The sequence below is a fragment of the Phyllostomus hastatus genome, unplaced genomic scaffold (assembly GCF_019186645.2).
Source record: "Phyllostomus hastatus isolate PE091 unplaced genomic scaffold, TTU_PhHast_1.1 phas_contig_86, whole genome shotgun sequence".
Classification (NCBI taxonomy): Eukaryota; Metazoa; Chordata; class Mammalia; order Chiroptera; family Phyllostomidae; genus Phyllostomus; species Phyllostomus hastatus.
Genome location: NW_025333977.1, coordinates 59,172,784 through 59,200,597, shown reverse-complemented (window position 1 = coordinate 59,200,597; position 27,814 = coordinate 59,172,784). Strand labels below are relative to the sequence as shown.

The 27,814-nt window shown below is 33.8% G+C and overlaps 1 pseudogene; it reads left to right on the top strand.

The window, feature by feature from the left end:
• Window positions 1–1,320: 1,320 nt before the first annotated feature.
• Window positions 1,321–27,814, top strand: LOC123827389 (annotated as a pseudogene).

Below are 27,814 nucleotides of genomic sequence, written 5' to 3'. Positions count from 1 at the left end.
CTTAGAGCTGTTATTTATAAATATTTTGTGAAGCTACATTTTATTATGTGTGCATTTATTAATAAACTCAAATCTTTCATTTAATCATATTTACCCATAATATTTTATTCACACCAAAGAAGCATTAATGACATTAAGTGTATTTATTTGTACATAAATTGATTATATCTTTATTTGTATTTGTGTCCCAGAGACATTAAAATGAACTCCATTAAAATCATTTATATTCTCTTTGCAAACTTTGAAAAAATTTCTAAAAATAAGTTATCCATAATGTTTAAACTATATAGTTTCAGTGTTCTTACAAGAAAATAAAATATGCTATATAAAATCAAATAATAATCATCAATACAGAATATTAAAATTGAATTACAGTCAATCCAGCTTTGTCAGATGAAATGTTTATCTTCATTTAGGAAATTTCAAAGCAGATTCAACTTAGGGTATGTTCTCTTGCTAGTTTACTGGCAGGTAGAGGCATTTAAATATGCTCAATGCAAAGCAGGATGAATAATATTTTAGTACAAGTATGTTTCAAATATTGTATGGGAAATACACTAAAATGTCACTTACTTATCTAAAGTTCAAATTTCATTGGGCATCTTGAATTTTTTACTGGTAACTCTATTGAGGAGGTGAGTCAGCAGTTGAGTTTTGAAGAAATATATTAAATTAAAGGAAATATGGGTCCAAATAATTGGGCTACACATTTCTTAAAACCAGCACATAAAATTTTCATAGTGCAGCTTCTTCAGAGTAGGCAGCAAAATGTAAGCTTGGGAGCAGCAAATAATGGTGGAGACCCAATCAAATACAGACTCTGTGTGCTGTGGAAAGAAGTCTGAATGTTTTGCTGAAGTTATGCAGTTAAGATATCAAAGGAGAGACATGCTAGCAAGCATTTAAATCATTCCAGCCACAATGAAACCAAAGGAATTTTGAGGGTATGATTAGAATTAGTGTGGTCACTTCTGAGCCTAGAACATAGAAAAAAGAAAATTCTTTATGTGCAGAAATGATGAGAGATGGTTTTTAAGGAGGATAGAAAGAAGGGGACAAAGTTTTATTTATTGTACATACATCAGTTAGCTGGCTTTATATGCCAGTTAGATAGATGTACAGCAGTAAAGGTGAGGGAAGAATGAAGACGTTCAGGTTTCTCTTTTGGGAAACACAGGAAGTAATGATGCTGTTTACTTAGCATATGATTTCAGGATAAGGGTAGTGTTGAGAAGGAGGTTGTGAGTTCAGCTTTGGACATGTTGAATTTGAGGTGGATGTACAATATTCAGGAGAATTGTAGAACGTGAGGTTGGATATATGGCCCCGGAATTTGCTGAAGATGAACATCTTGGAGGTATAGACATAGAAATAGTAGTTGAATATATGGGAAAAGATGTAATGTTTCAGCAGGTATATGTATCATGAAAATATTTAGTCCAATCTATAATACCATTATTTGCAAACCTCATTTACTTCGTATAATAGTTTACCATATAAATAAAGGCATTGTATGTTTAAATAAGTCATTTCCAGACAAGTACCTTAATATTCTTTTAAACAACTTTACAAGATAGATGTTATGATCCCCATTTTCCAGATAAAAAATTCAAATTAATTGAGAGTAAACAATTTGATCAAGGTTGTACAGCTAGTAAGAAAGTAGAGGGGCAGCAATGTTAACTCAGATCAATATAATTCCACAGCTTATAGTGTTTTGGTTACATCATTTAAGACCTTAACCTCTACACAGACAGCACTATTACTAACAATGTGTCATTTGAAAAACAATGAATGAAGTAGATCATTTTTAGATAGTGTTTGATTCTAAAATTTAAATATGATACCTAACTAAAATTTTGAAGGCAGTGATTTATATGGTTATAAATACAAAGGTAAACAATAAAATATGCCTATATTTAGGTAAATGAGTAAAGCATCAATAGCTCAATTTTTTTAAGTTAACAAATTATGGATTAATAATATATTATGACATGCAAAATAACATTAGTAAATAAAAATTTTATTAAAAAGAAACACAATTAAATTTGTTGATTTCACCAGCTAACATGAAAACAATAGAAGAATGGCAAATATGTCAAGATTATTTTAATCATGCCCATCAGTGGAGTCAGATGGTAAGAAATCATTAAGGTGTCTATGGGTTTTAATTTGTGTAGAGACCTCTTAAGTTATTTCTATTTTCTAATATATTTATTAATAGCATACCCTTTTTTGAAAGTATTCCATGTTAAATGATAAATTACTTTGTCTCCTCACCTATGAGATATCCCAATAGCATGCCAGAGTTAGGATGGGGAGACATAATTAGGTATTCTCACACATAAATGTGAGTCTAATTCTCTTCCTTCTCCCACATTTTCCCATGTAAATTATCTACCTGTGGATTTTAATCATAAAGGAATCTATTTATATGTATACCTAATATCTCTATCTATTTTGGTACTTATCTAGCTATATTTATAATTTGTTTTCTTCTATCCTGTAGCATAAGATTCCAGTATTATTAATGGTATGCTTCTCACACCTGTGCTAACTGGTAGGTTTTATACACTTTATTTCTTTTTATTCTTACAGCAACTGTGGATTTGATAGTGTTTTTAATTAAAATAATCAGAGAATTGCCAAGCAGAATAGTTTACTCTCTAATGCTTGTGAAGATCCTAAGCAGAAAAAGAGGGGTTTGAACCTGGATCCCCAGTCTACATGGCAGCCTCATGTCATGACAAGTAGCTCAAGCATTTGATTGCCTTTACCTCATATCTAATGAAAAAAATTCAGAAAAATGCAAGTTTTTGTAAACTCTATACAAAAAAAAGTGTAGTCAAAACAAGTATAACCAGCTCTTTAACAGATAAATATATATGGGAACTTAGCTGAAATTTCATATGTACACATCAAAAATAGGTCGGTGTTTAGTAATTCCTCCAGGCCCTATAGGGCTGAACAGACATACTGATAGGAGGTTTGACTAGGGTGTATTGGCCTTTGGAGGCATTAAGCAAGTATAGGGAACATTTTTGTTTATCTCAGTTATTAAGGGATACTGGTATTTAATGGGTTGGCAAGGAATGCAGTCTGCAACCATTCTATAGAAGGACAAACTGCTCTTTGTTTTATATGTGTTTGTAATGTCCTATCAGACATTTATAAAGATGAAAAATATGTTTATAGTAAACTGAACTTGTCATTTAACTTTCTTTACATAGGAACAGATTTTTCTATATTTTCAAGATATCATACATTTATTTCAAGAAATGCAAATGCTAGTAGAGTGGAAAGAAATTTTAATTTGTTTTTTCAGGAACTTAGAGTTGTCTTTAATTTTGGATACTATAACATCAATAGCAGCTCCCTCATGGTATTAGATTTTCCAATACAGGATATTTGTATAAGGCTTCATTTGTAGCAGTCAGATTATAGAGCATGTATCTTACTACTTCAGCATGTCTTCTAATTTTGTTTTGCTTGAATGTTTACATATTGAAATTCATGTTATTTTATTCCAGTGACTTTATTATTTTTCCTTATATTATAGCTATAGTATTACTGATCTTTTGAGATTATATTTACAGATAGGCTGTATTACCTATGAATTTCATTTCAGGGTAATAAAAGTGGCATTAGAATTATTATTTTTAATGAAAATTATGTGTTGGGTCTGCAAAAATTACTTTCTCAAAGGAATAGAGGAATGTTTCTAGGACCTTGGAGAATTTGAACTAGTAGACTTCGTAAATTCTGAGGAGCATATACTGTAACCAAATTTAAAATATAAATTTACTTGTCACATAATAGTTCATTGATGGAGCTTGCTATTTTGTTATAAGGGCTTTGAACACCCTGTTTATTACTATTCACACTCAGAATATTCAAGGAGCTAGTTGGATCTCCTTGAAAAACTGGGATATCACAAATATTACCTATATTATTACATTGTACTTCACCAGGAAGATCCCTTCTTCAAGACTGAAGAACTCATCCAAACTATCAAAAGTTTCTTGTCTGGCAATTGTCTTCAGCAATTAGAGATTACTTTTCCTAAAGATAAGTTCTCTGCCCTGGATGTCTGTGTTCATTAACTTCTAGATACATGGTGTATAGTCTCAGCTACCTTGCTCCAAGTTAGGAACACTTTGAAAAACCACCCCAGTTTTGGCATTCCCTGTGGGGTCCTCTGATGTCTTGTATTTGTACCAGAAACCCTAAAACTTTTAAATCTTGCTACGCTCTCATAGATATTGTTCCCAAGAGCTCTAAACTCCATGTCAGCCTTAGCTTTCTGAAGAAGCCAACCTGGGAAACTCAGACTCCGGGTATGTTAGCATGTTAGAGGTAAGAATTACAAGCGAATGAATATATATTTAAGTAAATATGTAGGTAGGTAGAAACATAGATAGATGATATAGAGAAAAGTGATAGATAACCAGTTTTAAATGGATCTAGAGTCATATCACTTTATAACTTCATACTGAAGATGAGAAAACTGCTGTCTTGTCTTACATTACTCATCCAAAGCCCTTTGGCTAAAGAGTGGTGGAAGTCCAGGTATTGAAGCCTCCATACAACCAAACCAGGACTTTCTGCCCCCAAAAGGACTGTGAAATTTAAATCTACAATATTACATTACTCTTTTGATCAGGTCCCTTTACTGTTTCTCAGCTTTAACTACCACTCTATTTTCTAAGCATCCACTATATAAGAGATTAACATGCAGATCTTTTTGATAATCTGTTGCATATATTGTTGAATAATTACATTGGATCCTCTTTTGTTATTTACTTAATAATTTATATAACATTATTTTATGAATTATAAATTCACCAAGTTTTGAACAATCAATATATTGATACATTTATTAATTTATACAAATCTAATATTTCATTAGAGATAATTTTATTGCCTAAAGGTGAACATATTAAGAATAATGTATGCCTGGGTTCACTTTCATCTTCCTTTCCATGAGGGTGATTTACCTCATCATAAACACACATTCTTGTTGTGTGCTAAATGATATGCATTAATATTGTGAAATATACTTCATAAACTTTTACAACCCCACTATTCCAATTGCATCTGGCTTTAATTTATCATTTTAGTTTATTATTAGTTTACCCAGTCTCTAGGCAATTTTGTATGTACTCTTTTTGACTTTATATCTGTTTTTCTCTTTCTTTACATCTGGCTTTTTTGTTTCTGGTGTCATCAAGTTTAGTGACAACCAGAGAGCTGTTTATCTTTTCATTACCTAACAGAAGTGGAAAGATGAAAACCATCACCACAAAAACAACAAAAAAAATTAAAAAGAAGAGAAGAGGGGAAATGGTATTTTTTTCATGCTCTGCAGTATAAAGAAGCATTCAAATTCTGTGATTATGCAGGTTTTCCAAAATCATATGCTCATAGCAATACAGTACCTGTACTTGCTCTTTTATTACCATCCTTTACCATGCAACTAACACTACATAAATGTATATTTGAAAGGTATCAGGCAGACCTTGCGTAATGACTCTTTTCCTCTATGTAGAATTTCCAGTGACATGTCTAGTTAGAAAAAGATATTATTTACTAAAATGAATTCATTAGTGTGAACTTTCAGCATTAGTGGATGCTGAAACAATGAATTCATCTAATTAATGTTGGGAACCGCCCTGACTGGTATTAGAAGCTGAAACCCCCGCCTAGCTAAGGCTAAGGGAACGCCCTTGGAACCGTGAGCCGGCAAGGAGACAAAGGCTTATCTCCCTGGCAGTAATGCTGTTTCTGCTGCCGAACCCCAAAAAAGCTTGGTCGGTTAGCCAAAGACGGGTAAGATTCCCCACGGGGGGAACAACCCAAGCCAGGCACGATCACTTTTGGGAGGCCCCCCAAAAGAAGGACTTGGGGGGCTGCAGCAAAGGGGGGTGATGGACCCTCACTCCTCGGCTTTGACAAAGTCTGAGTTCTCAGCGTCCAGAAGAAAATCTCCTTATCTCTCGGTGGCCTTAGTTCCCGCGCTCCACCTAAGCCTGAAACAATGACAGGGGAAGTACAGCTCGGTACTGGGAAGTGCGGATTTCCCGGGGTGATCAGGCCTAAGAAAGAACATGTAAATTACTGTGAAACCTTCTTTGTTCAAGAATGCTCTCAGTTGAATGAGGAGGGTCTTAGGAGGAAGCTAGTTTGTTCCTCAGCCTTACAGCTCTTTGACCCCCCAACTCAATAGACCGGCAGAGTTCTTTGTTTTATATATTCCTTACTTCCCCTAATGAGTATTGTACGTTACCTGAGTTATTATGTAGCATGAGCCCAATAAAAGCGGGTATGGACTGTAAATCGGCGCGCTCCCCACTAGGGGGGGTGGCCATTCTGTCCCTACTTCCCCACAGAAACTGGTTTGTCTCTGTGCATGTGTGTTTTTTCTCGCGTATTGTCGAGCCATCCACAGTGTGCCGTGGTCACTGCTAGCCGGGGACCCACGCACAACAAATTAATAGATTGTTTTTGGAAATAACATGTCCTATATATGGTTTTATGATTATATGCTGGAATATTATTCAGCTGTGATAAAGAAGAAAATCCTGCCAATTGTGACAACTTGGATGAAGCTTTAGGGCATTATGCTAAGTGAAATAAGTCCCAAAGCGAAAGACAAATACTGTATGATGTCATTGATATGTGGAATCTTGAAAAACCAATTCATAAAAGATAGAGTTGTAGATGTCAAGGGCTAGGGATGAGAGAGAGAAGGAGATGCTGATTAGAAGGCACGGACTTCCAGTATTTAACATGCATAAGTTCTGAAGATATAATTAATAGCATGGTGATTACAGCTAATAATATTGTATTATATACTTACAAGTTGCTAAATGAATAGACTTTAAATATTTTCAGCACAAAATAGACAGGTAATTATGAGGTGATGGAAGCATTAACTAACACTAGTATGGTAGTCATTTTACAACATATAATTCCATCAAATCAACATGTTATATACTATAAATGTATATAATATCATATGTAAATTATATCTCAATAAACCTGGAAAAAACCAAAAATGTACTTTAAAAACAACCATGTAAATTTCTAAATTATCTAAAATAAAATATATATAGGATGTTTTATAGGAGAAAGACAATTTTACTTTTTTTAAAAAATGTACCAATAAGTGGTTGAGGGAAGGAGCATATGGACCACCTCCTAAGCACTGGTATTAGATGAGGCTAGGCCTAACCAGGGCTTGAGAGAAGCAGTGGACCCTGAAAGAGGATCAGGAAGGTCCAGGGATGAGACTTTATTGGGGACTTCCCTGCCTGGTCTCAGGAAGCTGTAATCCCCTGGACTTAGGCTGAGTGAAAGACCTCTGAACCAGGAGCCACTAAGGAGACAAAACTTATTTCCCTGGCATGAACGCTGCCTGTTCTGTGCCTAAACCTCCTATGCTTGATCAGTTAGCCAATGACAGGTAAGATTTCCCATGGGGGGAATTACCTAAGACAGGCATGATCATGTGGAAGCCTCAGGGAAGAGATTGGGAGGCTGTGGAAATGAAGGGGTGATGGACATCAACCCCTGCCTCCTTGGCTTTGTCAAAGCCTAAGTCCTTGTTCTTAGATGTGAGAAATCCAAGTCTCCTGGCTGCCTTTGTCTCCTCTGTTGACTCAGGCCTGCAGAAATAACAGGGGCAATGCAGCCCAGACCAGAGATGGCAGACCCCCAGGGTAATCAGGCCTGGGACATAGAATATGCAAGATCCTGTGAGATCTGTTTGCTAGAGGATGATTAGATTAGAATTTGAAGGCACAGACAGGAAACCAAAACTAGCCCTTTGAGCCCTGTTAGTCCTTTCAAATGTTAAAATTCCAATCTCTGCTCAGAATCACAGTGAGGGTTCTGTCTACACCTTTGAAAGTTACCTACTTCTTTTGATCTTTTCTGCCAGACTGTGAATCCACAAACTAAGTTGGTATTCTTAATAAAAATCTGCTTGGGAATGGAAATGGATCACTCTCCACTAGAGAGAGTGGCCGTTCTGTCCCTATTTCCCCACAGGACCTGGTTGTCTCTGTGAATGTTTTTCTTGTGTTTCGATGAGCATCCTCAGCAGAGATGGATACTGGTGGCCGGTATCCACCACAGGACTTTGATCTGTTAGCACAAGGGACCATCTGCAGCAGTAGCAAGACTTGGAGACAGGATAATGGGTGGCCCTGTTCTTCTCCCCCTGAGCAGTCTAGGGAGGGGCTCATGGCAGGAAGCTCCCTGCAGGTGATCATCTGAGTGTGATTCCCAAATTCACAGACCACTCTGACCCTTCCCTCTAGTCCCCTGTAAACATGAGAATGGTCTCACACCTAAAAAATTCCTTAAGACAAATAAATAATATTCTGACAAATCCAAATATTTTAATTTATAGAATTTTAGCTTCTCTTATATAACCTGAGTATATATTTCTATATTTTCAAATTGAATCTCATACTAATTCCTTCCTTTCCAACCATCATCTTACCTTAATGTCTAAAAATTTTATACATGGATAATTTTCTTTCTCCTGCTAGTTTATTTTCTATATGATCCATTGATAAAATGCTGTTAAACACATTATGCATAACACTGTAATTTTAGAACTTTGTTCATAATTCTTCAATATTTTCTCACTGCTTATTTTTCAACTTTATAACTTATCTAGTCATTCCAATTTTAGAAGATTCTGGTCTCAACCTATTTTGTCAATATAAATTCTAGTTATATATTATAATATTCTTTTTGGTGAAAGTGATTCAACTTAAACTAGCTTAAATTAAAAAGGGAAATTTATTAACATATGTAACTGTAATCATAGAAAAAATTCTAGTACAGTTACAATTTGATGTAATAGTCAGTCACCAGCCAAATTTATATCACGTGCCATTCTTGCTGGGTTAACATACCAGCACCAAAATTACTGCCAGTAGCTACTAGCACTGCCTACTTTGTCATTGGCATATTTCTGGGAAAAACAGAATTGTGTCCAAGCAATCTCAGAAAAAGTTCAGGCATTCATATTATTGAATCAGCTTATGTCATATATTCTCATGAGACAGATTAACCTTATTGCTTTAAAGAAATCCTAGTTATATTGGTCACTATAACCAGGAGTGGAATTAATTCTATGTAAATCTCGTGGCTAAGAATTTGGGGGGAAGAATTTCCCAAGCAAAGTTAAAGTTTCTTTCGTCAGCTAAGAATGCTGTCCAACAAACAACAGATATATATTTTTTCCTTCCTTAACCTGATTCCACCCCTACCAATATAATTTCCTCACTACATCTTGAGGATTCCACAGTATTTTCATCCATTTGCTTTATCATTCTTGTTCTCACATCTTAATGTATTTAAATCACCCTATATACATAGTTCAACTTCAGGCTTTCTTGATTTTCCAGTTCATGGTTGCGGTGCTATCTTCTAGATGGTTGCAGTCGTTTAATAATCATATGAAGTGCATTTTATTTTTCCAATTTCTCCATTATTTAACTTATCATATGTAAGTAGCCCATCTCATATACTTAAATTTTAAAAACTTAACAACAGGGAACCTGAATTAATTGTTTTGACATTTTCCAAAAATATCCAACCTTATGAAATGCTGTGCAAATTTATTCCCAGAAAAGACACTAATTTGTTTTATGAGTTATTTCAGAGGCCAAAGGAGATACAATACAGAAGGTTAAACTCAAAATAATTCTATTTGGGGATCCATCAGTATTGTATTTTACATAACACATGCAAAATATTAATAGAATATTACTTTATATAAAATCTTCTTTTTTAGTATCATTACACACACATTTCATTGAGGCTAATAGTTCCCTAAATAGCCAAAACAATACTAAGAAATAAGAACAAAGTAGGAGGCTACAAACTTTCTAATTTCAAACAATACCATAAAGTTCTAGTAATCAAAACAATACGGTACTGTCATAAAAATTGACATATAGACCAATGGGACAAAATTAAGAGCCAGGAAATAAAATCTCACATTTACAGACTAATATTTGACAAGATTATTGAGAATACTCAATGAGAAAAGAATAGTCTTTTTAATATACTATGTTGGGAAAAGTTGATAATAACATGAAAAAATTTGAAATTGGATCCTTATCTTACACTACTCACAAAAATTAACCCTTAATGATTGTTGAATAGATTCCTAAAAGTGGGAATGATTTTTTTAATTGGGCATTGAAAATTTTATAAATTATTAATGTGTCTGTTGTTTAGAAAAATGACAATATAAAATATCTTAATATGATAGTAAATAATAGACTTAAGTGTATTCCTATTCTACAATAACATATAAAGTTATAATATTATATTATTGCCATTTTGTCATTAGTGAAAATTGTAGGTTGAATAGGGACTGGAATACTATTGGGATGGCAACTCATTATAAAAGTAGAACTTATTGACATTTTCCCAGAATTTGTAAAAACAAATGGTTAGTTGTTGACCTTACACAAATATTGAGTAAATTAAAAAAATAATAGTACAACTAAATTTGTAATTGAAATTATCAGACATTAAATATGTAGATTATATATTTTTCCAAGTTTATTCATTATTTTTTATTGTTGTTCAGTTATACTTGTCTCATCTTTTTCTCCATTGCTGTCCCCTGCCCTGTCCCCTCACTCCTAGAGTCAATCCCCCCATTGTCCATGCCCATGAGATTATATTTTTATACTCTATAAAATTAAGTACAAGTGAATACATTGTATATATTTTGAAATACATATTAAAACAATGACACTTCGTGTATTCATATTTAATCTTAGTCTTTTTTGTAAAAGGTTCTTATTCATTTTCAATATGTATATCATAAAATACTTGATAGAAAAAGTATTTTCTAGTTCAGAGTTAATTATTTTCAGTACATTTTAACATAACATTACTTCCAAATATAGAATAAACTGAAGGAAATGAGAAAGAAACTACTGGCTATATACTATGTACTATGCTGTAATTTTTCAAAAAAAAATATAATTCAGTAATTATCATTATCAATTCACTCTTTTATGACATTTTTAGTACTATTTTTCTCTCAAAACTACTAGATTTTTACTTTCTAAGTATTTAAACAAAATTATGTAAACAATATTGTAAGCTATCAATGGCTTTCAATAACATCCCCTTCATAACAACCAAAAGAAGTTATCAGTACCAACATGCTTTAAAAGTGAACTCCAAAGTTCAACTGAAAAAAAAAATCAACACATATACAAAAGTAGCTTAGAACTCTGTAATAATTTTTACATATATAAAATTCATATATGAGCATATGAAAATGATTACTACCCAATTTTATGCTTCATCTCAGTTTAACAACATGCCCAAAATTCTGTAGGCCATATATGGTAGAGATGAGCCTCAGATATCAAAGACTAAAGAAGAAAATCTATTACATTTGTTTATATCAATTTGAAAATAATAGATCAATGTCTTCTGAGAGATATATAACTTTCTGAAATGTAAAATTTATTTTTATCATTTATTACATAGAAACATCTCTATAGGCAAGTGGTTATATACAGTTATAACAAGATTTCTTATTTTTAAAAACATCTTCAAATTATCTCTTTTTAAAAATACACATATTGGTTCAAATAGCTACTGAATTTGTGAAGGGATTTACACTACTTTTATTTTATATTGCAAAATGATCTTTGAAATTGCATGTCATCCAAAATATTATGTTTATCAAAATCTCTTTTCACTGATAACAACATTAGTTATCAGTATGTTTTTTGTGTTATTCAAATTTAACAATTTTTAAAAACCTTCAGGCCACTTTTCTATGGTATTGTCTTGGATAATTTTGAGCAATATCATAGCCTGTAGCTATTCCTTTAATGTGCTGTTTGCATAGACAACAGAAATTTCTTATTATTTATAGCCAGTTTCTTCAATATATTTATTTTATATCTGTCATCAGAGGCAAACTTTTGATTATCACAATTTCTGTTAATCAGGTACGATATGTTATTTATCAGATCCTCATTTCTGTGTATTACCAACAGCTGACAGCTTGTTGTTTCTCGGTATATTTTACAGTTTTAGAGATTTTATAACTGATGTCCATTTTCAAAGATACACATTATTAGTATAATAATTGATGAGATATAAAATATTTGCCAGTGCTTAATGACTGAGAAAAGTACATATACTTTTGCAGTAGGCATTCTTTCAAGGATGTCCACAGTGCAGTTTGACATAGAATGATGTGTATTCAGTGTCAGTGGTGTCATTTTTTAAATATGTATAATAAAGGACTGCAGTGAAGATGTGATGTATAGCAATTAGCAACCTCACTCTGTATCTGTTGACAAGCTATCTTTCATAAATGGAAGTAACACAACTCATGGAAACTGAAATGTCTAAACTAATTTTAGGGGGGAAAGGAAGCTACTGAGATGCCAATAGTTAAGAGTGTGAAATTAGTAATGCTAAGTTACATTTATATGAATCACATGTTTTCAGGATAAACTTCTCAAATTGTGTTATTTGGGTTGAACATTGTTAACATCAATATCTGGGCACATTTTCAAAACTAAAAAGAAAACCTTGGTAATGGTTAACGTGGTTATCAAGGAAGCTTCATGTCTCTAGAATACATCATTACATAGAAAAATTTACTTAAGACTTTTCAATAAAGTTTATATCCCAAAGGTGAATTAGAATTCTAGCCCTATCTCATTACAAAATAGCTTTAATAAAACTTATGTTATTTTATATTTGGTGTTAATGTTCAGCTTTAGACATTTAGTTAATATGTCTGAGCCTTTGTTTTTTCACCAACAGGACAGAAGAATGACAGAATATTCTCTGCATAAACTCTAGCATATGTGAGAGACACAAAGGAAATAAAGAAGATAAAGCAAGTGTAAGTATTATAAATTATGGAACCATACAAAGACTGCTATTACACTAGTTACATAAATACAGGTGATAGAGTTTGCATAGAGAATATTCAGCTGCTATTCTTAAGCTAAGATTCATCAACAGTGTTTAACTGAAATTAAAGAATTTCTTACCACAAAGGCCCAGAGAAACCTTCTTGTCTATGTCTTTTCAATATGTAAGTCCAAGAAATATTCACTCAGTCTCATTTCAACAGTAGTAATGGAAACATACACTTATTTTACCTGGAGACTTTACAGGATCAATCTTATTTTAGACACCTAGAAGTGACATAATCATTTCTACATACCTGCTATGTAGTAAGTACCACAGTACTAAATGTCAGAGTAGTTTAATATCAAGGAGATCATGTTTGTCCCAAACACCACTTTATGGAGACCATCCTTCACTGTCCTAAATCTTGGTGTGAAAATTTGATGGCAAATAGGAGAAACAATAACATGGTCAAATATCATGAAATTCAGCAATTGCATGTAAATTAGGAAATTTAACTTATAGATGCACAATTGTGAATATTACAGATTGTTTCAGAAAGGCAAAAAATAGACCTCATTTATTGAGTCATCCACAAAAACTAAATGTTTTATCAAATTAAACCCATACTTCATATTCCTTATTTTCTGTCTCCTAATAGATAAGAAAATAGGATTCAAACATTTTACCTAGAATGTAATATTTCTGGGGTTTTCTAGTCAACTGCATGGAGGAAATTGATAATGTTGCAATCACAACCTACTCATTGGACTTACAAATTCTTAACATAGGAAGGCAACCCAGGAATATACTTACAGTTGGTGAAACCACACTCAATTCATAGAAGTTTAAGAAAAAGTGTTTGGCAGTAACCAAAGGCATCGAGCAATATAATGCCTTCTGGACTCTGCTTTCCCTTTGGGATAGATAAGTAGGGAAAACTAGTAAAGTCCTAAGATTTCCTCCAACCAAGGTATATAGAAACTCAGGCATCAAGTTTTATGGGAAGCTTACATTACTGAAATTATTTTTGCCCTAATATCAATGAGAGCTAGGAGATGGACTGTTCATGATCAAAAGCGATTGCTAGAGTTCCTAGTTCTAAATTAAATGGAATCTCATCCCAGTACCTTAGCTCATTAAAATCTATATCTTGTACTGATAGAGTTCAGTGAGATTTTATAATACATTTTATGTTTGAGTTATGTCAAGGAAGAAAATAATTATTTTGTATTTATAAGAAGACTAGAAGATGGAAGTTGCGAGTTCCCTTTCTGTTGTGATTGTTAAAGTGTTAACTTCCTGTGTGACTAGTGAAATAACAAAAAAAAAACTAATTGACATGGTTGACAGAGCTTCCACATGGAAATAAAAGTGCAACTTGCATAAATGGTTTTAAAGAAAATTTAATATACATATGTATATATATTACATATACTGATATATAGTCAGATAAGCATTTGAATATATATATTTTAAATTTTTTATTGTATTTTTCCATTGCCATCTAGCCCTCTTATACCTCCCTCCCTCTACTCCCTGAAATCACCACACTGTTGTCCATGTCCATGAGTCCTTTCATCTTTTCACTTGATCCCTCTACCCCCTAAACTGCCCCCCAGTAGCTGTCATCCTACTCTCTCTGAGTCTGTCTCTATTTTGCTTTTTTGTTCAGTTTGTTCATTAGATTCTACATGTGATTAAAATTATGTGTTATTCTTCTTTCTCTGACTAAGTTATTTCACTTAGCATAATGTTCTCCAGGTTTGTCCTTGAATATATATTTGAACATATATTTAATAATTATTATAATAGAAATCCAGATATTATCACCAACATTAAAATAGAATATTTCAGTATGGCTGATGCAACTCAGAGAGTGTCTAGGCAGATTACCCTATGTATGATTTTTATCCTGTCTTTTGTTGCTCTGTAATCAGCTTAGATTTACTATCTAAGGGCAAGAGTCATTGCCAATTTGACTTTTTAGTGTACAGTGGAATCTAGTTTATCCTTAATATCTCCTTCATTGAATTAATAAAAACATGAAGAAATATTCTTTGAAATAACTGCTTTTTCAAAATACCAGGAGTAGGCAAATGGTTTATGGGAAAGAAAACAGTTAATAAATATTTGGGGTATAGATGATCATAAGTCTTTGTCACAGGTACTCATCTCAATCATTCTAACACAAAAGCAGCCATAGGCAATATATTAAAAGATAGATATAACTGTGGTCCAATAAATTCTTATTTATAGAAAGAGACAGTTGTTTGGATTTAGACTTGTGGGTCACAGTTTGACAACCTCTTAACTAGACAATAAATACCAGGTGTAAGAGTGTGTATGTGCATATCTATGTATATGTGAGTATATGTAGATATTTATACATGTACATTACCATATGCACACATATGGTAAAATTTATATGTATTATTTGAGTCCCAAATATGGTCAGGTGAGGGATAGAAGACATTGAATTTGGGGTACTCTGTAGAATGGGTTTCATTCCTCTGAATATATTTAACCCTTAGACACAGCATGTAGGTCCTGTATCCAAGTGATGGAAGAATAAGAATGAATTCTTTTTATATATGAGGATACATTTCACAGTCTCATGAGTCTTGAGTCTGTAAATTAGATGTTAGTAAATTGGGAAACAGTGGTTGTATACATTCTCCACAATAATCTTTCTGTAGAATTTTCAGTTATAGTCATCTTAACATTTCTAATTCTCATACCACTTGTGAATGGAGAAAAAAATAATGCAGCTATGGTATTATCTAAGAAAGTTTTTCTTAACTACCAAGGGGGTTTGGGATAGTGGCCATGCTGTGCAGTCAGGGAGGGGCATGGGTGGGACCAGAGGATGCTCAGGAGTATAATAATGTCATCTTAGTACCCTGCCCAGTGATAACAGAAAAAGGAGCATTATAACTTTTTTACAGTCAAGCTAAGTAAGATTATAGGTCCTTCAATATTGTTAATTTAGAATAAAATATCTTTAAAATTATTAAACATGTTAAGCTCTGAACCATATTCTTAACAAAGCAAGTAAACATGTGCATTAATGATACCTTGTCACCTTACAAATCATGGCTTACTGCAAAGAGTCCAGCAACAAATAAGAAAGACAATGTGACTCAGTGAGAAGATTTTCAACATACTAAGTACAGACTCAAGTCAGAGTAAGGCAGTGTTGTAAAAAAAATATTCTGTTTGTATGTGAGATGGTGCACTGTCCCTCCTTCTGATGTCTGGGCAAGAAGCAACTGATTTCTGGAAGTTAATTCCAGCTACGTGATTGTTAAAATTTAGTTATGAGTAATTTTTTTCCATTTTTTCTCAGATAACTGTCATTCTGCTTTCCCTTCTGTTTGTATTCGACAAAATTTGGTTAAAGTGACAGTATTCCTTTTAAACACATTTTCATTTCAAATATTAATCTGATATTGTAGGATGCAGATTATGTTCCCTACTTAGATGTGTAGTATCTAAATTGCAAAAGGCATCATATTCATTTGCAAAGAACCAATTTGGGAAGTACATTTTATAAACCTCATGCTACATTCTGGGTATTAGGTATTGATCAATATCTTTTCTTAGGAGTATAAATTTTCTTCTATTTGATCTATTTAATGTCTTACATTGTTGGTTTTAAGTTTACCATTTTAGGAGAAATTCCCTTCTTAAAGGACAAGTCTTTCCTGAGTTTGTTCAAATTCTTCAAATGTTTCCAGTCAGCAATTTTACTTTTAAAAAATTAAAAAAAAACAAATAAGAAAAATGAACCAAAGAAGTCTGAATACATTTCTATATCATAAAGATTATGAAACAGCTTTATTTTAAAAATAAGGAATACTCCAGTAACATGCCTGACTAGCTTTATTATGAGTTTCATAAAAATCTGTAAGAGTTACGCAAGTAAAGAAATATTTCTGAAGAGAATGGCAGTCATTCACTAATGGTTGTTCCCAAGGAGAGAGCATTTCTTCACAGCCTCTGCTGGTCATGGGTGAGCTCTGCTGTTAATGGTCTGTGAATAGCCTCATGGATACTCTCCTGGGGACAGGCCTACTTGCTAATAATTTCTACCATGCAAATATGCTCATTGACCTACAATAGGGATGAAAGTGCAGCCTTCTGGAGCTGTTTGGAGCATTTAAACTCAATGCCCAGAGTGGATAAAATTTCCACCATGAGAACAAGGAGAGTGGCTAACACTGTGTTTTGCCTCATTCTCATACCCTGTAATTCTTCTTGCCTTCCTCCTGAAATTCTGTTAAGTGACTTCTTCTAGTGAGGGTTTCCAGCTGAGTCAATGTGTCTACATTGTCACATATATGAAATTAGGCAGTTCAGAACATAATAAAACTAATGGCACTACGAATAACTTTTCTGTACATTAGTGCCTGTATCTTTGATATACTTTCACTAGAACCATGAAAGTGTGTAGGTAGAAAGGACAGCCTAATAGAGCTGTATACCAGCTCTAAATTGGAAGAGAGCCAGGGAAGATGTCAGGCCCTTTTCCTCTCGCCATGTGAACAAACTATTATTTCACATTGAAGTATACTAAAATAGAGTTCATCGTTGATGATAACTATGCATCTGGTATTGGACATTTGATAAAGCCAGACTGCCCAAACCTCAACTCCAATTGGGGAATAAAGAAAAATGTGAACACTCCTACAAAAGTTAAAAAGTATAAAATAAATGGGTGTATGTTTCCTGATTCCTGTTTGTTTTCAACAATCAGAAGAGACGGGCACAAAGTGCCTCATGTGTGTTTTTTCTAACATATCTTTTAAATGCCAGAAATTGTACCCTTTAAAATATATGTATGTATGTATATATACACATATATATTTACCAGACTTTTTAATAATGTGGATCAATTAATATTTTTATAATAGAAAACTAAAACAAGCATTAGCTTCATTGCCTGAAAAAATCACTCTATTAGAAACTTATGAAAAAATTGTTTCATTTACTGATTGGCATTGATTTCAGCACATTTTACTTTCTGTGTATTTGTGGATGTTGTTGTCTTTTAGTCTGAGAAATGGTGTATGTAAGAAACATTAAAAATATGATAGAAAAAGAATATCAATTATATCTATTTATTTGCAATGGATAAAAATCAGGTAAAATTCTAAAACATAAATAAACGTAATCATCCATATTCTTAAAAATACCTGAGTAGCCATTAATATAGGGTTAGATTTTGGTAAAGTTTTTAATTTTCCCTAATAACAGCTAAACCACATCTCCAGAATTTCTGTTTGAAAAAGCTCTTCTTAATTATCAGCAAATAACATTGGCATGTGCGGGCTGAAGTTCAATTCTTATCAATAAATTGTTTAAGAATATTTGGAAAAATTCTAGAATGACATTCTTCAGAGAAACCAAATATTATTGTTAATTAAACCAAATGATTGTTTTCACATTTTATATTTCACTATCTCTCTATATTTTTTGAAAATCCAGCATACTTTATTTATATTATTGCATTTATTGTTTTGTCTACCCTTTTAAAATATAACCTTCATGAAGGCATGGACTTTGTTTACCATGTCAAGTTCTATATCTTGGAACCTAGACCACTTCCTGGCAAATGATAAGTGTTCAATAAACATTTTTAAAAAGAATGAATAGGTTAATGAGACATCTTCCCTGATCTCAACTGGCTTTTTATTTTATATCATATACCCTATAGTTGTTACAAAATAACTTCTTTTTTTGAGAATTAGGAGGTTAAAGGTCAGATAAATTTAAATGAATAGAAAATAAAGAGCACCAATTGAATGTATTTTGGACATCATAATATCATTGCTCTTATCTTCTTTGTTTTAATTCTCACAAATACAGGATGGGGCAGAAGTCAGGCTTACAAAATTAGGAATATAATGCACTAATTAATAAATAGTAATAATGAATAAATTCTGTGTTTTGTATACTCACAACTGTAAATCTACTTTTGCTCCATCCTATAGCTGACATTCCTTCTTATTTTGTTATTCTCTAATTATACATAAAATATTATTTTATAAATATGGAAAGTAAGGAGAAAAATACAGTGAAAGAAGAAAGAATACTAAGATGATAGAAAAGAGAAAAGGAAGATACAAAACAAAAGGAAGAAGAAGGAAGGGAGGAAGGATGGAAGGGAGGAAGGGAAGGCAGGAAGGATGGAAGGGAGGAAGGGAAGGCAGGAGAGAAGAGGAAAGAAGGGAGGAAAAATGGTTTATACAAAAAGTAAGCAATTAAGAATAGAGAGAAATAAGAAAGTTAAATGAGAAAAAAATTATGAGAGAAGAAAACTGAGAAGTGACCTTGTTAGTAGAGAAAAAAGAAAGAATTTGGGGATAATTCCTTAATTGAAAAGACCAGAGATTCAGAATAGATCACAAATATTTCTTGCTTAAACATAATATATTCTAAGTAAACACAAATCTATCATGGCTAACTGCATTTTGCTTAAGTTGTGGGTGACTTGAGGTGGTTTTTAGCTCTCTCAATAAATCAACCAATCATAAGGTGAGATGATTCGATGAAATTAAATGATTTCTATAAGAAAGTTGATATCTAATGTGTTAGTTTTTAAAATTCTGAGTAATAGTAGACCTATTGATAAACCTATAGGAAGTAAAGCCAGAGGCATAATGCAGGCAATTTCTACAGTGAAAAGCTGGGTGATAACCTGTATAAACTTATAGCAATGAACAAGCAGTAAATAGCTCACTTTTGGGCTAATGGAAAAAGTTGAAGTTGTCCTCCAAATGCAGCCATCAATAACTTACAGGAACAATAATTCATGATGTGCTTGAAGGCTAAAAACACAAGTGAACAGAAGGCTATTCCAGTGCACTGATGTTGGTTCCAGCTCAGCAGGCAGGGAAAAGAGCAATACAAGCATGTGATATAATATGGTTACTTGTTAACACATTAACAGAGAAAACATATTCACCCTTTTCTCTAAAACCTTCCTTCAAAATTGCTTTAGAGAGTAAGAGCTGCTTATCACTTGGCTCCTGAGATGAAGTCTTCTCTTTCTGAAATCCATTAAAAATAAGTGACTTAATAAGAACTTACCCTTCCCAAATGCATATACTCTTGTATATGAGCACTTCAATACTCGAACAACCCACTTCTTTTCCCTATGAGCTTTTCCTTCTGGATTTTTTACCTCACAATACACAATGATGGTGAACTGGAAAATGTCTGCTTAACCTTCCTGCCTTTCTCTACCATGCTGTACGTCTTGGGAGACTGACTATTACAGACTGCATCAATCAGTTACCCTTACTTTCTGACTCCAAGAATGATTTGACCAAAAAGCAGAAATGGCAGAGGATTAAAGGCAGGAGGGGAAGAGAGACAGATACTTCCTTACTTCTATTCTGTGTTTTACAGGATCCAACACACTCTTCAACACTGGCCTCTATTAAGTAATCTTCCTCTCTGTACACCAGTGTTCACTGTGGTCATAACATCCCTTCTTCCCTCTGCTTTTGCAGAGCTAGGGTAGTAGTAATTCTCTGCAATTGTTAAAGCTTATGTGCCTCAGCCTCTCAGTTAATATTGTATTAAAAGTCCCTATTGTCTTCTAATAGCTTCTCTATCCTTCCATGATGTGATGACACTGTACATCACATATCTATTCTAGCTTTGTGAACTTAATGTCATGTAGGCAAGGGTATATGATTTCAAGTATTGTTTCCTTCTAAAAGTCATTTTCCTTTTTACTTATGATACTCATCTACCATCTAAGAATATGTAAACATTTGGGTAATCTCTCTCTCTCTCTCTCTCTCTCTCTCTATGTGTGTGTGTGTGTCTCCATCCTTCCATCCCTCATACTTCTTTCCTCCCTCCCTGCCTCATTTCCTTCTGCTTACTCCTTTAAGTATTCAATGAAATACCTTAACAAGTACTAAGAGGAACAGATCTATGCTCAGGTCAACACTAATAGAAATCAATGTGCCAATACAGTGGCTAATGTGTCAACAAATCTCTCATTTTGCTTTCTCCTATACTGCACAACAACACCAAGACTTCCCTGGCCATATTTCTTGTGGACTGGAGATATAATACCAGGCTTGCTTACCAACTGATGTTAATATGAATAGCTGTGTGGTATTGAGCTTTTTATTTTATTTCAGAAATTCACTTTCATTAGCTGTAAGGGAATGGTACAGTATTCCTTTGAAAGTACAAAATCTAGATACAAATATTTATGATTTGGAAATTATATAATAATCAGCCACCTCATTCATTTAATTTTATTCCTAGAAGAAGAATAAATTATATAACCAAATGGAGGGAACACCTGAATAGAAAAATGTATTTTCTTTCATAGCCAAGTCCACTAATTTTGTTTGCATTTCTACCTGCATTTTCAAAATTACTGTCATGGTTCATTTATATCTATGCACCTAGAATCTCTTTGTCCTGTTTTTTTTTATTTCTTCATGACTTAAAAGTTCCTTAAAATTATTTAAAAGAAATAGTTCCTTTATTTGTATTATAATGGAAATTATGTTTTGAGAGATAAGGAATACAGAAGTCTTTTAATGGAGTCTTCTTTTATATTTTATAGTGTTTATTTTCTTCATTATTATTATTATCATTTACTTTTTCTTAATTTAATATATAACAGTTTTTTTAAATTTAAAAGATCTGTCATAATTAAAAGTTATTCTATTTCCTGTTAATTCACTTAATACTTGTGGGAACTGTTTTGAGTAATGACTGAGAATACATTGATTTAATTCTTTGTTGACATACCTTCCTTTTTTTCTTGAAGGAAATTCTCATCTCGAATAAATATCAAGAAAATGTAATATAAGTATAAACTAATCCTTAAGTGAAAGGACTCAACAGACAGTACAAGAAGAAATCATGTGTAGTCTTGTTATTTGTATCTTACACAATCATCAAAGGTTTATTAAACCTTTAATTTTAATTTATTTTGAGAGGTAGCAGCATTTATAGGTAATAAAATGAGCAGCATGCCATTTGAAGGTGAAGTTTTGTGTGGAATAAAATCTCTACTGGATATTGAAAGATAACCTGGCCTAATAATGATGAAAAAACTTTCTTTCTTTATTTACTTTATGTTTTCAATTACCATTTAGAACTCTTATACCCTCTCCCCTCAGCAATCAAAGAAAGGAACAATGGTGCAAAAGAAAAGCCCGAGTATTTAAAAGATTGCCTTTGATTTGTTTTCAGAACAACAGCTTTTTATGAGAAATTTTGTTATGTTATCTTGTTGCAAGATGAGGGCAAACAGATATCAGTAGGGTAGGTTGGTGTCAGGAGTGTATGTTTCACATATAGTCTTTCTATAATCTTTCCTATAAGTCAGCCAGACAACTACTCGACTAGCTGCCCATGGAGTAACCAGGCACCAAGGCATAGACAAGAGTCACATGAGGTAATTATACTATTTGACTCGGAGTCGAAAATCAACATACAGTAATATCCTACTCACACTCTAACAATCTAGGAAGAATATAACTCACACACAGAGCAAACAATAGGGGATAACGAACCCAAGTTCCAAAGTCTGAGGCAGTAGGTCTGAGAGACAGCACAGTGGGCAAGGGGAATATTGGTGTATTACAAGGAAGACTCAGTCTCATGGGTTTTGTGGGTCAGAGAAGATACACTCTCAGTGTAGTGGAGCAGAGCCTTAGGTGGCCAATGGCCAAGGAACATCAGTGTGGCAAGGAGCAGCACTCTGCCATGTGGAGCTCAGCTGTCTCTGCAGTGGTCTGGAGCCTGCCTCAGTTATACCCTTGAGGACTGTGCACTCTACCTCTCTGGGTCTCTTGATAAGTGTCTGGGCACCCTTGATGGGGAATGGAGAAATTTCTCTGGAGCCTATCTGTGTGTGGTCCTGATTTGCAGACACGACTGTTCTGGTCATGTGTGCAGATATCTTAGGTTTGTCTCCTTGCCAGATGTGTCTGGCATGACTTAGGTGGTTTTATTCTTGAACCAAAGTGCCATGGCTGATTGGCAGCCATTTTTATTGATGTGAATGATGCCGTTTTGTTGTATATACTTTATGCTATCTTGACCAAACAAATGCCTATTATTTGCCCTGATCCCCATAATTGTTTAAGGACATGCTTTAGAAAAACAAAACAGAGCAAAACAAAAAGAAATGTTACTTAATATATATCTAATATTTCTAGTTTAGAGTTCAAATCAGTATAATTTTGGTACAATTTGTGAAAGGTGATTCTAAAATGGTGCCAATGACTAATTTCCATTGAAGAGGCAGACCTCATTATAGTCCAGAAAATAATTTATTTCCCACATAAGACATTCACAGGATGAGGCAGATTTCTTCTGGGATTTTCATCTGCAAAAGTTTCTTTGTGCCTCTTTATCATTTTTGTCCTTCCTTCTTCACCTCCCCCAGAACAGACAATACTAGCCTCGTTCCTACCAGTGTAAATTAGTTTCAATGTTCTATCTATAAGTAGAATCTTAAACTATACAATTTTTTTGTTTTCTTCAAGTAGCATAATTATTTTAAGATTCTTCCATGTTGTTCCACATTTTGATATTCCTTTTCATCAATGAGTAATGCTTTTCTTTTTTAAACTTTTTTATTTATCATTATTTTTTAAATTATTTTATTGTTGCTCAATTATAGTTGTCTGCATCCTCCCCTATCAACTTCCCCCTGCCCCAGCCAAACCCACCTTCCTCCCTTGCTTCCACCCTTCCCCTTGGTTTTGTCCATTTGTCCTTTATAGTAGTTCCTGAGAATCCTCCTCCCCACTGTCCCCTCCCCTCTCCCCTCTGGTTATTGTTAATTGTTCTTAATTTCAATTTCTCTGGTTATATTTGCTTAATATTTATTATATTTAATGCTTGCTTTTTTCTTTTGTTGATTATGTAGATATGCCAGACTTTGTTTATTCATTATCATTTTGATAGACTTTATCATAATCTTATCTATAGTGTTTAGCTAACAGAAATAAAACTGCTATGAACATGCTTATATTACACTTTTTGTGGATATATAATTTACTTTGTCAGGCAAAGACCAAGGAGTAGAATGACTGGGTCATTTTTAAGAAACTGAAAAACTTCTTCAAATTGTACCATTTTAAATTTCCAACATCAGAGCTTGAGAGCTGGTCTTGTTTTATTTTTTATTAAAGTATAATTGATATACAATATTATTTTAATTTTTATTCAGGCATGCAGAAAACATTCAGTGTAGGGTTACTTTTGCCCCACTACTGAAGCAAAACCATTCTGATTATGCTGACCCCCCAATCAGTTATGAGTTTTTCTATTTTGGTTAATCGGAAAGGTAATTATTCTTGGTGATATGTGAACTCCTGTGATTGTTTGCTCTGATTCTTTTGGGTGTTTTTTTCCTCCTAGCCTCAGCTACTTTCTTAATATGATGCAGTGATTAGCACTCGACTGAAGACTTGGGGACTTTCTTTGCAAGCCCAGAGTTCTGTTTCTGTGTGGTTTTTTCTTGTCCAGTACTCTGTTCTGTTAACTAAACCATTTGTCCTCCTTGGGATATAAGCTGCATCTCCTTAACTTAGATCTGTGAACATTGCCCCAATTTCTTCTATTTTGGCCATGGCTTGCAGACTTTTCCAGAAAAGAAGTTATGGTAATTTTCAGCTCATGTATTTTGTTTTAGGCAAAAGAGTAAATTTCTGCTATTTTCTCTTAGCTAGAAGCAGAAGTCTCCGTAGCTTGGTTGTTATCATTGTTTTTAAAATCACTTTTCTATTTATGTTACCTGATGCAAATATTGGTATGCTTTGTCTTGAGCTGGGACACTTCAGTGGCAGAGAAATCAAAGAAGAGACCATATTCTCTTAAAGCAATCACTTTTTAGGTAACTCAAACACTTACATTAATACACAAATTAATAGAGTAAATGCCCTATTCAAGTCTTTATGAAAGATAAAAAGATAATTGTGCTTCTTAGTCATTAAAGTTCTTTAATTCTCTCAAAAACATGTCTACTGTAGTTGATCATACCCTGGCTATAAAGCACCTTGATTAATTTTAAAGCAACTTGTATCTTAGTCTCACCCCTGAAATTAACAATCTCTGAGATTTAGACCTCAGCATCAATATTCTTAAAGAACTCTGTAGGTGATTCTAATGAATATGAGAGCTGCAGTAGTGGACTTACTTAATTTTAGAGACTGTGTGTGCATATGCATGCACATGCATGTGTATGTGTGTATTTGTTATCCAATACAAGTGACATTCTGTACATAAACTTGTAGAAACAGAAAATAATGAAATCAATTTCTCATTAAGTATTTAAAGATATTTTTGTTTGAGATAATTTTTATAAGAGTTGGGATTTTTTCTGAGGTAAATAAAACTAAAGGAAAGGAATCATCAGGAATAGTCTTAACAAATACAATGGCATCACAATTGAAAGAGCATTCTCAGGAAATACAAAGTATATGGATTTTAGAAAAAAATAGTATGTACTTCATTGAACAAATGCTAACTATAACTTGAGAATCACAACAAAATTTTCTGAAGGAGCATTACTTTGTTTGAGAAAGTTCAGGAATGTAGCTTGGAATGATTATACATTATCAATGGAGGGTTGATACCTCAAGACTTTTCTAACACATATGAATTGGAGTCATGACTATGTATGGCTTGCTAGGTTGATTAAATTTTGACTTATCATTAATTTAGTCTACACACCACAAAAACTGCTGTTACATATAAGAAGAAAAGGTGCATATTTTTAACTCTGTGACTCTTATAACCTCTCGTTGAGTTTCCAGCATATAGAATAGAACATTAAATGGCTAACTGAGTTTGGAAATAATTCATATCTTTCTTTATTTTATATATATATATATATATATATATGCTTAAAAATAACAACAAAGGTTTGTGCTAGCTATTGTGATTGTTTTAATAATGGAGATATCATAAAATATCAGTAAATCATATATATAAAGCATATATACACATACCTATATGCATATATACATATATATGTGTATGTGTATGTATATGGGGTCTGTCAAAAAAACATCCAACCATTGTTAATATAATGAGAACAGTTTGTGCAACATTCACATCAATGTGACCTGACAGCCAAGGACAGTGGACTGGAATGTGCATGCGTGAACAATGATAACTTCACTGTACTAATCAGTGGAGGCAGTAGATGATGTTGAGTGAGCATGTGTACACTGTGGCCATTGCATTCAAAATGACTGAGTGAGTAGAGCAACAAATTTGCCTCAAATTTTGCATTAAGCTTGAACATTCCTCCATGGAAATGAAACAGATGATTCAGAAGTCTGCAATTATGGGCAACTGGTGACTGGCAGCTTCATCATACCACACAACCGATCATGTATCTTGTCTAGTACAGAGTCTTATGGCAAAACATCAAATCACTCAGGTAACTCAGCCCCACAACTGCCCAGATTTGGCCCCCTGCAACTTCTGGCTTTTCCCAAAACTAAAATCACCTTTGAAGGGGAAAATATTTCAGACTATCCATGAAATTCAGAAAAAGATGATGGGGCAGCTGATGGTGATAGGGAGAACTGTGTGAAGTCCCAAGGCCTACTTTGAAGGGAATGAGGTGTCATTGTCCTATATAGAGTGTTTCTTTTCTTTTTTAAAAAAAACAATCTTTTTTCTTAAAGATTTTATTTATTATTTATTTTTAGAGAGGGAAGGGAGAGAGAGAGAGAGAGAGAGAGAGAGAGAGAGAGAGAGAGAGAGAGAGAGAGAGAGAGACATCAATGTGCAGTTGCTGGGAGCCATGGCCTGCAACCTAGGCATGTGCCCTGACTGGGAATCAAACCTGTGATGCCTGGTTCACAGCCCATGCTCAATCCACTGAGCTATGCCAGCCAGGGCATACAATGTTTCTTGTATCTTCTTCAATAAATGTCTCTATTTTTCCTATTACATGGCTGTATACCCTCTGGACTGACCTCATACAATGATCCCGATTTTCACCAGTGTTTTTAAATAGTGTTTAAGAAATACTAGCCAAAATAAATAAATAAATAAATAACCAGGCAAGTAAAGGCTCTGGGGCTGGGTTGAGGCTTCTGCAGCTTCTGTCTAAGTCTAGCTAAGCTGAGTGCCCACTGGCTGGCCTCAACTCCCTGGAGGTCATGAAACACACAATCCTGGTTCTGAAGCAACAGACCAGGTAGAGCTTGCAGTGGAAACTTGGGGGCAAAAGCCACTGGCCAGAGAAAGCTGAAGGGGATGTAGCAGCTCTCAATCCACACATCCAGCTGTTGAGGAGTTGAACAGGGCTCAAGAGCGACTGTCTACAGCCTTGTGGAAGCTAGAGGAAGCAGAAAAGGCTATTGATGAGAGCTAGAGAGGAATGAAGGTGATAGATAGTCCAGCTATGAAAGACGAAGAGAAAACGGAGATCCAGGAGTTGCAGCTGAAGAAGGCCAGGCACTTGGCAGGGGAGGCTGACTGCTAATATGAAGAAGTAGCTCCTAAACTGGTTGTCCTGGAAGGCAAACTGGAGAAACCAGAGGAGTGCACTAAGGTTTCTGAACTAAAATGTGATGATCTGGAAGAAGAACTCAAGAATGTCACTAACAACCTGAAGTAGCTAGAGGCTGCCTCTATAAAGTATTCTGAAAAGGAGTATAAGTATGAAGAAAAAATTAAACTTTTGTCTGGCAAACTGAAAGAGGCTGAGAATCATGCTGAATTTGCAGAGAGAACAGTTGCAAAACTGAAAAGGTCAATTGATGACCTGGAAAAATACCTTGCCCAGGCCAAAGAAGAGAACATAGGCTTACATCAGACAGTGGATCAGACACTAAATGAACTCAACTGTATATCACCATAA